Source organism: Taudactylus pleione, unplaced genomic scaffold (assembly GCF_031769625.1).
Source record: "Taudactylus pleione unplaced genomic scaffold, aTauple2 ptg000372l, whole genome shotgun sequence".
Classification (NCBI taxonomy): domain Eukaryota; kingdom Metazoa; phylum Chordata; class Amphibia; order Anura; family Myobatrachidae; genus Taudactylus; species Taudactylus pleione.
In genome coordinates, this window is record NW_028284773.1 from 976466 (window position 1) to 993312 (window position 16847).

Below are 16847 nucleotides of genomic sequence, written 5' to 3' on the forward strand. Positions count from 1 at the left end.
ACCTACATTATGTTGTCCCTGAGGCACATGAGTGCAAATCCAACACTCAGTCTGGTTTAAGACCTTACCCACTAAGGAATGGTAATCCTCTAAAGGATGCTCACCCAAATACAGATTACTCTTGGACTGGCATCGCTGGGTGCACTTTTCATCAATTAGGGATCCACAGTTTGCATACATACAGTATTCCTCAGACAATCCGCACTGATGGTTTTAACGCTCCTTCTCCTGACTCCACTCCATCGATATCACCATCAACTTCCCTCTCCGTCATCTGTCCTCCATCACAGAAACAGAAAATCCCGAAACAAATGAATATGATGAGAACCCTGGAAGGAAACACAAGCACAACCCCAGCCTGCCACTCAATTGCTGGAATAGTCGTCTGCAAATTTCCCTATCTCAGGTGTTCCACTGCAATCTCTAACTCTCCCGGAACAGGCTCGCAATCAACAGGTCCATGTTATCTGTCTCGACTCCGCCTTGTATCTCCTCCGGGTGATTGACCTTTCTGCAGTGAGTGGAATGGACCCAGGTATCTCTCTCTGCTACCTTCAACGATGTCGTACTTGATATGGTCCTTCCCATCAGTCTGTCAAGCAACCTGAAAGTAAGAAATTTCGGATCATAACATATTCTCCAGGTTCAACATCATGACAGTTTGTCTCAGGCATGTCAGGTGACAACAATTTAAATTTTTGTTGCTGCTGTTTCAACTGTTTACTCATTGTTATCAGGTATTTCACAGTAACCTCATTATTACACTTTAGATCATTCTGTGGACTTACAATCAAATGAGGTTGTCTCCCAAACAGTATTTCAAAGGGGGACATTAAGAGGAGGTCTAGGAGTAGTCCTGATGCTATGGAGGACTAGCGATAAGGCATCTGGCCATCCTAATCCAGTTTTAGCCATGCTCTTGCTCAGTTTGTTCTTAATAGTACCGTTCACTCTCTCCACCTTCGCGCTCGCTTGTGGTCGGTAAGGGGTGTGAAGTCTACTATTAATACCCATTAACTTACACATGTTCTGGAAGACATCTCCGGTGAAATGAGTACCCCTATCACTTTCTATGATTCAAAGGATACCGTATCTGCATACAAATTCCTGAACAATCTTTTTAGCAGTAAAAACAGCAGTATTAGTGGCAGCTGGATATGCCTCAACCCAATTAGAAAACACATCAGTACAAACTAATACATACTTGAGATTCCTGCAAGGTGGTAATTGGATGAAATCAATTTGTATTACCTGAAAAGGTCAGTCTTTCGGAGGGATATGGGATGCCTCGGTAGGGATTGTCTTCCCAACATTTTTCCTCAAGCAAATCAAACAGGACATAGCCCTCTTTTTGGCTTGGGAAGAAAATCCTGGTGCACACAAGTATGCTCTGACTAACTTGCACAAACCTCCTTTTCCTAGGTGAGTCAAACCATGCGCTGCCTTAGCCAGGGTTGGGTAATATGCCTTGTGATCAACCAGCCTACCTTGTCCATCTCTTCAGAGGACTCCTGACCACATCGCTTTGATCTACAGACTGCCTTTTCCTGTATGGAACACAAATTTTGCATCTCAATTAATTACTGGGTGTCAATCATTTGAAAAACCATCATTTTATCAACTTGCATGTTTACTTTTAACCCTGCTGCCCATTTGGCAGCTTCGTCTGCTCGGTTATTGCCCAGTGACACCGGGTCTTCTTCAGATGTATGCTTTACATTTGATGACAGCTACTGCCTTTGGTAGTTGGACTGATGTCAAGAGTCCTTTTATGTGGTGTGAGTGTGCAACTGGTGTGCCTGCTGCTGTCATAAAATTTTGAAGACGCCAAAGAGCCCCAAAACTGTGGACTACCCCGAAAGCATACCTAGAGTCAGTGTAGATATTAGTTGACTTACCTTCTGCCAGTTCACATGCTCTCCTTAATGCCACCAGTTCAGCTACCTGTGCTGAATGAGGTGGACCAAGTGGTTCAGCTTCTACAACATCCTCGTCATCTACAACAGCATAACCTGTGCATAATTCTCCTGTGTCAGTTTGTCTATGACAACTCCCATTCGTGTAAAACGTCACATCTACATTTTCTAATGGTGTATCACGTATGTCAGGTCTTGCAGTAAAGGTCTGATTCAAATATTCCATACAATCATGTGTATCAGTATACCTGCAAAACTCACCTTCCACCAGCGACTCACCTCTCTCCACCCTTTGTGCATGCTGAGGCACATATGGTAAATACATTATTGGGTTTAACATACTGCACCATTTAATGGTGATATTTGCAGGTGCCATTAGAGCTAGTTCCCATTTCGTGAACCTAGCTGAGGAAACATGTCTGGTTTGGGCAAAATTCAGCAAAGCAGATACAGCATGGTGTGTATAAACAATCATATCATGGCCTAATACTACATCCTCTATCTTACAGACAAAAAGAGCGGTTGCTGCTACACTTCTTAAACATGTTAGGAGTGATCTTGCCACAGTGTCCAATTGGGCACTGTAGTATGCTACAGGTCTGCTAGTGTCACCATGTTTTTGTCTAAGGACACCTGCCACGCAGCCATCAGCTTCCATACAATATAAATCAAAAGATTTTTCATAATCTGGTATTCCCAATGCAGGTGCTCTTGTCAGACTGTCCTTATGGTTAAAGAAAGCCTGCTCTGTTTCCTCAGTGTGTGTGACATGGTCGGGTTTTGAGGATGACACCTATTCCTGCAAAGGTAAGGCCATAATAGAAAAACCTGGGATCCACGTCCTGCAGTATCCACACATGCCCAAGAAGGTACGGATTTGCTGTTGGTTCTGCAGTACTGTCATGGTCTGTATGGCCTGTATTCTGTCGGCTGTCAAATGTCGTAGGCCCTGGGTTAGACAGTGTCCCGAGTATTTAACCTTAGTCTGGCATGGCTGTAATTTGTCCTTAGCAACCTTGTGTCCTGTCTGTGAGAGATGAAGCAACAGTAGTTTAGTATCATTTAAACATGACAAACGAATCAGAGCACAATAAATAGTCTACATATTGAATTAGAACAGATCCATTGCCTGGTTGAAAAGATTGCAAACAGTTGTGTAAGGCTTGAGAGAAAATACTGGGACCATCTATGAAACCCAGGGGCAATTGTGTCCATGTATATTGTACTCCCCTGTAGGTGAATGCAAAGAGATACTGACAGTTAGGGTGAAGATGGGACAGAGAAGAAAGCAGAACATAGGTCAATCTGCATGAGGATGACAGCTGGATTGGGCACTACGGGGAATTGGCTCACGACTACTTGGTTTACACCCCTAAGGTCCTGTACTAACCTATAGCCCCTCCACCAAGCCTTCTTCACTGGAAAAATGGGACTATTAGCTGGGCTAGCTGTACGGATTAAAATCCCCTGTTGTAACAACCTTTCAATTATTGGATAAACCCCTAGCTCTACCTCCCAGGTTTAATGGGTATTGGAGAATTTTTGGAGCTTGCCTCTTAATTTTTATATTTACCATTACAGGAGATACTTTTGCCATCAATCCAGTGTCCTGTCCATCCTTGGTCCAAAGTGAACTCGGTATTTGAGATAACATCTCTTTTGCTTGGGATGGGCTTTGTTCTAAAACAGTAGAGTGAAGCATTAACCTTTGTGGAATGTCAAATATATCCCTTACCTCATGCGCAACCTTCTCTGGGATATCTAGGAATATACCATCAGGGGTACAGTAAATGACACATCCCATTTTACATAACAAATCCCTTCCCAGTAGGTTAGTAGGAGCTGCTGCCACCAAAAGAAAGGAATGCCTAGCTTGCAGCAGCCCGATAGTTACCTCTGCAGATTTTGTTAAAGGATAATGCTGCACTTTACCCGTTACTCCCATTGCAGGTACTGTCTTGTTGGTCACTGTAAATTTGATGGAGAATTTAACAGAGATCTGGTTGCCCCTGTGTCTACAAGAAAAGAGTGTTTAGTACCAGCTATATCTACTGTCATTGTAGGTTCTGCCCTTGTACTCTCAGTTAACCTGACTGGCTGTAGACTACCGGTATGGCCTGACCCCTAGAGCTGACTATCATTCTCCAGCAAAGCATTCACAGTCACTATGTGAGCCGGTGAATGCTGAGGATTTCCTACATTCTTCTGGTATCCTTTTGGTATGAACCTTTGCATTTTCTTATTATTTGTCCCCCCATTTCTCTCTTGACAGTATCTACTTATGTGTCCTTTTTGGTTACATGTGTAACATCCTATTTTGGAAAGTTGTCATGTAGGTTGTTGTACATGGAGAGTTTGTGGTTGCGTGTGGTATGAGGTTTGTGGTTGGGTATGTTGATATGAGTTTTGGGGCTGTGTGTACATTCCTTCTAAAGCTTGAATGCTAACAGCCATTAGCTTCTCACTTTGAGTTTCTCTGTTCCTGAGGATGTTTTTATCATGTTCTATAGCTGACTCCCTGAGGGCATCTACAGTAATTCCTCTCCAGTTAGGCTGAGAGGTTTGAACCCTGGTCTTTAGAGTGTCTTTAAGACCATCCATAAGTACCATGACAGCTACTTCCCTGTGGTGTGTGTTATCCTTTATGTCCTCTATCCCAGTGTACTGAGTGATTGTCTGCAGTGCTCAGGTGAAATAATCTGCTGCAGATGCACTACCCTTTAGCCTGATGGTGAAAATTTTTCTCCAGTTCACTACTGCTGGAAAATATATGGCCAATTGGGTGACTATGCGTGTGATGTTACCTTGGTTGTTCTCATCAGTTAAAGGGACTATGGGTCTGATTCAGACCCACTCGCAAGCGCTATGCCTGATTCAGACCCGCTCGACGTGCGCCAGACCCGGCTAGCGACGGGCGCTCCATCGCTACGGGTCTCGCACCAAAGCGGGGCAGCTGTCGATTTTGATTGACAGCTTGCCCCATTTTGGAGGTGGGCAGGGGGGGTGGCTGGCCATACAGAGGCATTCCCAAAGGAATGCCTGTCATTTGGGGGCAGCCACGAGTTATATCAGTGGGTGAGCTTCCGGCTCTAATAGAGCCAAAAGCTCACTGGGGCTTGCGGGAAGGATACCCTACCACAAGGGTCTTGTCGCAAGCCGCAATGGTCGAGACCATCGTGAACATCACCTGGCTGCTCGCAATAGTTGTGTGTGGTCACCCATAGCTAACAGAGTGGCCAGGAGGCCGCACAAAGGAAAAAAAAAAGCCCTGATTCAGAGCGTCCGGCTCTGATTCAGGCCCTATCTCCATTCAATACACAGTCCGTGATAAACTTTTTCACATCAATAATTGGATGGAAGACATGCCCATAATACCACTTGCCAATCTTTGTTGGTTGGCTCATGAGCATTACCTAAATCTTTTACAAATTTTTGGTACTTAGCTAATTCTTTTCTAGGGTCGGGAAATTCTGTCATTAATGAATGTAACTCTGCTCTTGTCCATGGACAATGCATTGCTACATCCCTTGTGGGTACTAAACCATTTCCGTCTGGATTCCCATCGGGAACAGTTATTGTCCAGACAGGATGGACACCTACCACTTTGCTATTTTTAGGTTTACTTAAGGTAAAAGTTCCCATAGTACTCTGGGGGTTCAATCTGTTACTACTACTACGCACTGTATTACCTTCATCAATTACTACTGTTGGTGTAACTGATGGGATCCCTTCTGCTGATACAGCTGGTTGGATCACTTCCCTTTCTAGGTGTAGTTCTGTGTCTAAAAGATTTACTGCATATGCAATGGCTGACATTTCAACAGGTTCATCATCTATACAAACATTTTCCTTGTGATTACTCAGGATAGGGTACAAATTACTTGTTACAGTTTTATAATTTTTAGTATCGGCTGTACCATCACCTGCAGCCGCATAGGGCGGTGGAGGTGTGCATGCGTGAATACCTATGCCCTACCGATGCATGTACGCTACTTTGTGGCGCACATCCGATGCTAACTAGTGCCGCGTGCGCGCTCCCTTGAGGTGCGCGTGCAACGCTGTTTTGTGTCACGTGCACACCCTTTTGCGTAGTGCTCACAACGCTACTTAGCGGCGCTAGCACGCCACTCAACCATGTATTCCCCTCATGCTGCCATATTTCAAACAATCATTATACTTTACTCGTTTCTTTAGAGATTTCACCACACAGATGCCATCTCTAACATTATTCAACACCTCCACATCAAAACTGCCAATTTCAGGAAAAGGTTTCACCCATCTCTTGGTCATCTTAACCCATACATCACAGTATGCAGTTGCATATGCACCATACTTTGTATACATTATATGCCTTGCCGACCCTGTCAGCCCTTCCACAAGCAGTGCATCATCGACCATTCCCAGCGTCTGCTTAGCACCCCATCTGGGAAACGCTAGGCAGCTTATTGCTAGTGAATGTGGACCGGTGAATGATTTCAGTGGAGCTACATTCACGCACTCCTATCCCGTTGTGCACAACCGGCCCGCTAACTGTTATGGATGGTGCACACAACGAGGAACAGAATAACGTCTTATACAATTATACTGTCTTTCTGGACACCTTTCAGCCCTTGTCCGGTAGCTCACCCTTTTTGAGTACTCTCCCCTGTTAGAATTTAAGTGTTCCAATAACACTTGCCCTTTCCAGTGATTTCCTCCACTACAACCCAAGTCACAATCACAGTCTACCCAACCATGCGGTCTAGTCGCAGTGTCCAGAGAACCTAACTGATCAATGGACTCTGCGACCACTATTGGGAGCCGAATTTCGAAAACCCCTTGCTTTCTTCAAGGTACAAAATCCCTGTCCTATGTGTACACACTCAGTAGCTTTCTGCCTCGTCAAACACCTACCGAGTCTTTAGGACCAACACATGCTACCTAGTCTAGGCCCCACATACTGTAGTAGCCCCTATCATGTTACAATCACACGTCTGCTTTCATACATTTTTAGATTTCTGCGCAGAAACTAGACTTTTCGCTAGTATGGCAGTATGATTCAGAGGCTTTAAACAATGTAATCACGCTATCAATACAACAAGACTATCAGAACAATTGTCTGAATACGTGGCAGCAATACAGGAAACACGAATACGCTATTGTGCGACTCGCACTCCAGCGCCAAGACAGACAATGAAAGAAACGATCTTTTCACTCCTGCCCTAGGTCTTAGTCAGCACTCCTTGAAATCACATAACAACGGATATCGGTTTTAAAACACCAGATGGTGCAGGTTTTGAACGCAGTGCGTTCTTTCCCGCTTATTGCACCTTCCACCATTTGTTGTGAAATCGAGATCCGTACGCTAATGTGCGACTTCTTGGCAGTGTGACCTCCAAAACTACGAGCCCCCAACTATTGATACTCCTAAATCTATATACCCAAAATGTCGCTGTTTAGCGCTACAAGTCGCATAAGAAATTGCTTTCCAGACTTATATTGTGGTTCCAAAGCACAAAAGTTCTTATTGCAATAAAAGAAAGCTACACGCTACCACAATTAGCACAAAAGACAATTAAATACAAAAGGCACAAGCAGATACATACGCGTGCACACTGGTCCCAGTAAACATTCATCTCTCTAGAAGCCTGTGGTCATCCAAGAAGAATGGCTGTATACTATAACCAGTGAGCAGGCTATATACACCTTACAGAACAAAGGAACTAGTTAACAGGTTTCTATTGGGTCTTGCTCCTGGACATTCTGGTATGATGCAGATCATTGGACAGTTCATACAGCATCACTGGGGGTATGTCCCAGTTCCTCAGATGTTGCTTTGTGTGGTTTTCCTGCCGAAGAACTGGTTTAAACTAATCAAAAGACACTACATACAGCTTTACATTCTAACCACTAATTTCATATAGTTCATAACTTGCAGACATATGATGCGATCTCCTTGTCGATAGAACCGGAGATCTACCTAAACAGTGATTTAGAATGGTACCAAACATGATGTCTACTAGCTTATGCACCTTAAATAACGTATACATTACATTTTGCAACATAAGTATTCGCTAATAAAACCTCTAATATTAAGTTTAATGCTTGGGAACCTTTTTATAAGTGATTGCATGTGTGGGAGTGAAAATATTGTGTAAAGACGCTAGTATGCATGGTGCATCTGTTTTGTGCTTTGATAAATAGTGTAACTGTGCGTTGTGCATCTTGTATATTTTATATGTATTATTTAATGTGCGTTTAGGTTTTGATAGGACTTTCAACAATATTCGGTAGCAAAGCAGATGCATGATGCTAATAATCAAATATAGCATCGTACACAATGGTTTCGTGCTGACGATGCAAGATGGCATAATCAGAGGCAACACAAAATGGCATCGCCAAATATTAATTTAAGATTTGGTCTCAGCCAATTATCTGACTTCGACAATAATCACCCACTGAAGGGGAAAGGGGTCCCCCCAAGTGGGATTAACTCTGTGGGCATTGAAAAACATTGTTGCAGACCTACTAGGATTAATATAAAATCCAGACAGCTGGTCAAACAAATTGAACATAAGGGGGCTCTGAATGTCCAACCCCAGGTGGGGGATCTGAGATCCAGCTCCAGGTGAGGGCTCTGAGTGTCCAGACCCAGGAGGGGGCTCCTGTCTGTTAGTTCCTGAAGAAGTTCTGTCTGCCATTGCCTTTGGGCATGAGGACCCATCTGCCCTTGCACTCGGGCATGAGGACCTATTTGCCCTTCCTTTTGGGCATGAGGACCCATCTGTCCTTGCCTTCCAGCATAAGAACTTGTCTGCCCTTGCCTTTGGGTAAGGGGTCCTAGAGGTATACATCACCTTGCCAAAGGTTTAAGAGATTTCTCTCACCTTGCCAGAGGTTCAATAGGTGTTTGCGCCTTTACCAGAGGTCTGAGAGGTTTCCACCTTGTCAGAGGTCCTGAGTGGTGATTGTTTTGCCTGAGATGCCATCGATTTTTGTGGTGCCTGAAGTGCCACTGGTGTCTGCTCTGCCTGAGGTGCCACCCACTATTAATGATCATCTCTGTAAAAAAACAGGCAAATGTTTTCAATGGAAATATTATTCACTTGACACTGATGCATCAATGCTTGATTCAGTTTCCAAATTCTTTTGACACACTGTCAGCTAGACTTGATAGCTCTATAATTATGTTCTTCAGAGGAGAGGTTCTAAGTGCAAATTCCCTTATTTACTCCAAAGATTGCATACTACTAAATTGTATTGCCTTTTAATACTGCAGTCCTAAAGAGTTTTGCCCATCATCAGTCCTTGTGGAAACTTCTTTTCTTCTACCTACTTCAGAAAGCAAAAGAAAATAAAAGCCTGAAAATAGAGACTTTGTGGAGCGTCTGGTATCCACTCTTTAAAGGGAGGCTATGTTAGAAGTATTTTCTTATTTGGCCTGCAGTATCTTTGTATCACCAGAGGTGCTGCTGTTGTATTTGGACATTTTCTCCTCTCATGCAAGAGTCTCTCACTCCCCTGTTTAATCACCTGCACCTATCTCACTGATTATTTATTTTTGCCACTCACCATGCACCTTGCTGTCATTGTTTGTTTTCCCTGGATGTATTCTACCATGTTCCAGCCACTCTGGTTTCATGTTCTTGTGCCTTGAATTTCCTGAAAACCAGTGCTGTTTCTTTAGGTCCTTGGGCCAGACAAATCACAACTGTTTTCAGCTCATACTGTAGTTTGTCTGTATTTCCCAGAAGTTAAGTTACTTGTGTCTAGGTTTTTGTTATCTGCTTTGCCTGGGCAGTCTGCTCAGTTCACCTGCTAGTCAGCCACACCCATAGTTTCCAGCTACACTGAAGTTGGTTTGTCTACACCCTGCATTGTCTAGACCAGGGGTTCCCAACCAAGGTACTCAAAGCACATTAACATTCCAGGTTTTAAGGATAGCCATACTTGAGCACAGGTGACTTAATTAGCACCTCAGTTATTTTGATTTAACCATCTGTGCTCAAGCATGGATTTCACTAAAACCAGGACTGTTAGTGTGCCTTGAGGACAGAGGTTGGGAATCACTGGTCTAGCCCAATGGTTCTCAAACTCGGTCCTCAGTTCACATTTTCAGCAGGTGCACAAGTGTATTCATTACTCACTGACACATTTTAAAAGATCCACAAGTGAAGCTAATGATTTCACTTGCGATTCTGTGAGGAGATCTGGAAAACATGCACTGTTTGGGGTCCTGAAGACAGAGTTTGAGAACCTGTGGTCTAGACTATGTTTTGTTACAATAAAAGTTAAACTGCCCTATTCTCCTGAACCTCATAGCTATCATTGATAGTATCCACTTTCCATAACATTGTCCCTTTATCTCCCCTTGACTTGTACAGTTGGACCAAAAAAAAAAAAAAAATCAGTATTTACACCAAGACACAACACTGAGAAACCTAGGGAAGAGGGTAAAAGCTGGAAACATAGTAAATGCATTGAAAAAGCCGTAACTCCATAGTAAGTTTATTAGAAAAGCCGGAAATCCTATTACATGTATTGAAAAAGCCAGAAATCCATAGTAGATGTATTAGAAAAGCTGGAAATCCATAGTAAATGGATTAGAAAAGATGGAAATCTATAGTAAATGTATGATTGCCGGCTTTTTTAATGCATTTACTATAATTTCCAGTTTTTTTAATGCACTTTACTATGATTTCAGGCTTTTTCAATACATGTAATATGATTTCTGGCTTCTCATACATTTACTATGATTTCTGGGTTTTCGAATAAATTTACTATGATTTCCGGCTTTTTCAATGCAGTTACTATGTTTCCGGCTTTTACCCACACCCGAAACCTACATCTCTGGTCAGCTGAGCTTGAAATCATAGTACTGTCTTCATACACAATATATACTGTAGATAAGGAAAGATGGTGCACTGTAATTCAAATGTTGTCCAGTATGGGAACCAGCTGCTGACACCAGAGGGGTCGTGCACAAACCCTCACAAAAAATCCACAAAATGTAAAAGAGGTGTCTGCACTAGTGCCAATACAAAATAACCCAAGACTGTATAATTATAAAAATATATTAAACATATTGGTTAAACATGTAAAAGAGAACTGCAGTTCAAACTAAAAACATATACATACATTAAGCATTGATACACAGTATAAATGTGCCACCAATCAATACGAACTGTTGCAAAAATAACTAACACAATGTTACTTTTATTGAACTACACAATGTGTCTTTGAGACACTTCAATAGAATATTTGAGACCAGTGTATAATTCAATCCCCTCCATATACCTTATATGGAATAGATCACATATACATAAGGAAAAGAGGCTTTAGATGTGAAACGATATATTGATGTATAGGCACCATACGAGATTGTGGAATGAGCCACCTGTCCAATGAATTAGCTCATGCACATATTGTATGACCACAATGCGTTAACTCCGTATCATAAGAAAATCAGGAATCAACCTGACTATTGCACAATCCTGCGTCACATTCTGGATCACAGAGCTCCAGCTTATGTGTTAAGTTGCTCACAATAGATCCACGTTCTGGCGTCTCCTTATGGTGGCACCGCTCCAGCAGCACCCAACCAGGCCAGGAAAATAAAAGGTGACAGTGTCCTTGGATTAGCGTCACTCCAGCGACTCGCAGCCAGGTAATAAAGGTGAATATAGCAATGTCCAGTCTACTATGTGTAGTGGCTGAAAGCAGTATGATTGGTTATAAGTGGAGAAAATGGATACCTGTATGCTGCAACTCCATGTGGTGTGTCGCTTCTCCACTGATAAAAAGACGACTCTGACCCTGATGGTGATAGGCAGTTCTCCAAATTCTGGGATACCACTAATAGCCACAGAAATAATGTCCCACTATTAGGAGGTATGCAGAAAGTATGAGAGCAGTGCACTGTAAAGTATTCACTAGTTTCTCCCCTCTCTCAGGGGTTTTTTCAAAAAGAAATGAAGTAACACTCATTTAAGAAACCAACCTATGTATCCTGCATCCAATCAGTTGTAAAAGGATACAGCTGTGTATCCCACATTAATTAATATGCCACAACAGATGCAGAGTTTAAAACAGCCTTGGGAACATATGATAATGAATGATAATAAATCTCAAGTAAACTAATTACATGCATAATAAAAATGTATAAATATAAAATAAATAGACACTCAGAGAATGGGTCCAAAATATAACCAGAACTATATCCATCACAAACTGCATTGCAATAACTAACCGCATTATAACCAGTGATCATTTACAACTTCAACTCCTCTATAGAGACTTGAGCTGATTAACCCCTTGTATTCAACCTAAAAGAGATTTGGAGAGACCCAGATAAATAAAATTGGCCCTCTAAATAATTGCTTATATTTGCAACTATTTTATAGGGACTAGAATCTTATCTAGTACCACACATAGTGATTAACCATATCTAATAAGTTTAAAAAAGGAGAAGACATAAAACAACCCAAACATCCAAAATTAATCAAAATCCATTTCTATAGTTTAATTTAAGCCCTCTGGACACATAGAGCCGTATTCAATATGAGCCGAGCCACAATATTTTTTCATGGCCCGGACTTTCCGCCTACTTCGCCTGTTTGGCAGGCGGAAAAGTATCGCGCCCGTGCACGCTTTACCCCGTATTCAATATGAAAGTATGCGAAAACGGCACCCGGCGAAACTGAAACAGGCGGAGAGTGCTGTCAGATTTGGGGAAATCAGTCTGACACCCCCCAAAAGATGCTCTGACATGGGGGTTCACTATGATACCCCCCCATTTGGCTTTCTGAAGGTATTTATTTATTTATTAACAGTTTCTTATGTAGCGCAGAATATTCCGTTGCGCTTTACAATTGTAAACATTGATAGAACAAAACTGGGTAATATACAGATATATAGGTAGGAAGGCCCTGCTCGCAAGTTTACAATCTATCTGTATTTGGGGTTTTTAAACAGGTTCAATAGCTGCTAAATAGCGTTTTTCAATACGTGGTGCAGAATAGTATTCAGGAGTATTTTTTCTGAAAATAACTATTCCTCTCTAATTTGGGGTACTTGAAAATGGGGGTCTGCATATGTAAAAGTTGCTAAAGTATAGTGTAAAAATCGTGAAAAATCCACCTGCTGCAAGCACCTGCAATCAAAAAAACACTTGGGGCATACTTGGGGACCCCCCCAGAGTCAAGTTTGCTAGTTTTTAACTTTGTACCCCTACTTTTTTTTTTCGCCCCCTTTTTCAAAGTAATTTTTTGAGGAGTCCTTAAGTGTTTTGTTTTTTTAAATTTACACAGTTTATTTACCTTTGGGGACTGTTTGAATGCTGAAGGGGGGTTCCCACAACGTTGCACCCCAAAACCCCAATTCTGCACTTTTTTCCGCCTGCTATTCATAGGCGAAACTTTTTCGCCTGGTACATTGCATTGACTTTCTACCTAGGTGAAAAGTCCTTCAAATTGAATACGGGGTAAAACCAAAACAGATGAAAATGACGTCACCCACGAAAAAGTTTAGCCAAAAACACGCGAAAACGTCTTTTCGCTCCAAATTAAATATGGGCCATAGTGCGCAGTGTGTGTTTCCAGAAAGCCTCCCACATGCATAGTTTGCGGTACCTATCCCCCCCTCTCGGTCTAGGAGCAATGGATTCAATACCAACAATTTTCAGACCCACAGAATTTTTTGCATGAACCCGACTATAATGTCTTGAGACACTATGTTTCTCGTATCCATTTATGATATTCCTCCTGTGTTTACAAAATCTGATCTTAAGAGATCTTGTAGTACATCCAATATATTGCAACTTGCAAGAACATTCTAGCAAGTATACAACACATGTGCTATTACAATTAATGAATGATTGGATTGGGAATTTTCAGTCCAGACCTTTAGCAGCAAAAACCAAGGTTCTATGTCTAATCAAGTTGCATGTAATGCAACGGGTATGCCCACATTTGTAGCACCCAGTTATTTTTAAGGGTAGATCCAACAGCTTACCACCAATATGTTAACTCTGTTTCTTATGATTAATATTTTTATTTCTATTTCTATTTGTAAAAAAACTCAGAGCCAGTATACTTTTTCAATTATTAGCCTTTTTAAACATGACCGTTGGGTCACTCACTGCTAATTTATCTTTTTATGTTGATCACTTTTTACAACCTCACGCTGCCTCTTTGAGATCGCATCTAGGAGATACAACTGATTTTTTTAACTGCTTGTCAGGTATACAGTGGCAACCTAACTATAAATTCCTCACTTGTGACGTGAGTGCACTGTATTCCCAATCCAATCATTCATTAATTGTAATAGCACATATGTTGTATACTTGCTAGAATGTTCTTGCAAGTTGCAATATATTGGACGTACTATAAGATCTCTTAAGATCAGGTTTTATGAACACAGGAGGAATATCATAAATGGATATGAGAAACATAGTGTCTCAAGACATTATAGTCAGGTTCATGCAAAAAATCCTTTGGGTCTGATATTTGTTGGTATTGAATCCATTGCCCCTACACCGAGAGGGGGGGATAGGTACCGCAGACTATGCATGCGGGAGGCTTTCTGGATACACACACTGCGCACTATGTGTCCAGAGGGCTTAAATTAAACTATCGAAATGGATTTTGATTAATTTTGGATGTTTGGGTTGTTTTAGGTCTTCTCCTTTTTTAAACTTATTAGATATGGTTAATCACTATGGGGTCTATTTACTAAGCAGTGTTAGGAGACAGAGTGAAAAGTGATAAGAAAGTAATAAGGTGCCAGCCAATCAGCTCCCAACTGTCATTTTTCAAACACAGCCTGTGAGATGACAGTTGGGAGCTGATTGGCTGCAGGATACATAGGTTGGTCTCTTGAATGAGTGTTACTTCATTTCTTTTTGAAAAAACCCCTGAGAGAGGGGAGAAACTAGTGAATACTTTACAGTGCACTGCTCTCATACTTTCTGCATACCTCCTAATAGTGGGACATTATTTCTGTGGCTATTAGTGGTATCCCAGAATTTGGAGAACTGCCTATCACCATCAGGGTCAGAGCCGTCTTTTTATCAGTGGAGAAGCGACACACCACATGGAGTTGCAGCATACAGGTATCCATTTTCTCCACTTATAACCAATCATACTGCTTTCAGCCACTACACATAGTAGACTGGACATTGCTATATTCACCTTTATTACCTGGCTGCGAGTCGCTGGAGTGACGCTAATCCAAGGACAGGAGAGAGGTGTTATATTCGTAAATAAACCTTTTAATACATTCCTGCCTATAAACCTCTAAGATTCACCTGCCTAGAACCTCTAAGACAAAACCTGCCTATACCTTCTAAAACCACAAGATGTCGCTATTTTGATTATACCATTAATGAAATACTGAGACAGTTGAATAGCGGTCCAAAGCGCTAAAGATTATTATTCAGGTAAAAGTACAGATGTTACAATGCTATGATCTAATAATGAGCGCAAATAAATTGTACAAACATTAGGTCATAAGGTACAGTTAAAATACATGAAACGGTTATTAAAGATCAAAATACAATGAGCAATATGAGACAGAGAGAGAGAGAGAGAGAAAAAGAGACACATTAAAATACAATGAGAGATATATCAATGTCTGCTGAGAGCACATGTTCAAGATGGCAGGTGATGGTGTGTGTGTGTGTGTGTGTGTGTGTGTGAGGGGGGGGTTGGGAATGCTTCCTGCCCTATTGTCCAAACCGCATGGTCTACAAACAAACTCCATTATGAAGCTACCTCATTGAAATCTCCCATAATGCCATAGTTAATTAAATATGCACGCTGGATATCATATGCCAACACATCAGGCAAACACTGCACCATTTAATATTCCAACATATACAAAACAAGCTGTAGTCACTAGACCTCATCCAGTAGTCACTAGACCGTGGGGAGGGGGAAGGGCCGAAGCACATGTTTTTCCTTTGTTTGCAAGCCTCATGATCCCTAGGCAAACTTCACCCTGCACCAAGCTGCAACTCCGCAAATCATACATCCATCGATGACCACAACCACAACAAAGACAATATACCTATCTGACCCACACAACACCACAACTGGGCAGAATCACAATTTCCCTTGTTCACCCCACATGGAGGCAAGCCATCTCCAACAAACCGCAGACAACATACCCATCTGACCTACACAACACCACACGGCAACCACCCAGGACCATTCAAAGCTGCCATCAATTCAACCTCCATGATACAACACTGACACCACCCTATGATCACATTCATGAGTATACAACACACACCAAGCCCATCTCTCCCAAGCAGAGATACCGTTCAAACACATGGCAAGGCCCTAACACAGAACACATGGCAAGGCCCTAACACAGAACACATGGCAAGGCCCTAACACAGAACACATGGCAAGGCCCTAACACAGAACACATGGCAAGGCCCTAACACAGAACACATGGCATCTCAATCAACCAGCATCAATCATTTACAAATATTACAACAACTCCATAATCAATCCCTTTCCTGCATGCTGATAACAGACTATTGTACCCTACAGTGTAGATGAAGAATACAGATTAGATAACATATCATCCACTGTATGCTAACACAGACTCATGAATATCCTTAGAAAACAACAAACCACACACCATGCTAAGCTAATAACAGATTAACACCAAACATAGCTACAGACACCCAAATAGGCTAAATATTGCACATTTTATACTCAGCTGTAACCCAGAGGAACTGAGACCCATTTTTCCGTTGTCTTGTCAGGGAGTGAACCTCTCTCTTCCTTCCAAAATCTGCAAGTGTGTCTGCTAAGCTGTGTTTTCTCAGGATGTGCATGCTATATTCCCGCCCCCTTTTACCTGTGAGGTCATCAGAAAGGGAGTATCCTTTTGGTTACCTGAAACTACTGTTAATTAGGTTCTACTCCCAGTTAGCTAGCT

General features: G+C 41.9%; 1 long non-coding RNA gene across 1 annotated transcript in view; it reads right to left on the reverse strand.

Annotated features, from left to right (window-relative positions):
* Positions 1 to 11848, reverse strand: part of LOC148508231 (uncharacterized) — a 30943-nt gene extending 19095 nt beyond the window's left edge. The window contains exons 1-2 of the long non-coding RNA XR_015869595.1: positions 11651 to 11848; positions 8783 to 8957 (exon numbers count right to left, since the gene is read on the reverse strand). This is a non-coding gene — a long non-coding RNA (uncharacterized LOC148508231). The remainder of the gene's footprint in view (positions 1 to 8782; positions 8958 to 11650) is intronic.
* Between the last annotated feature and the right edge of the window lie 4999 nt (positions 11849 to 16847).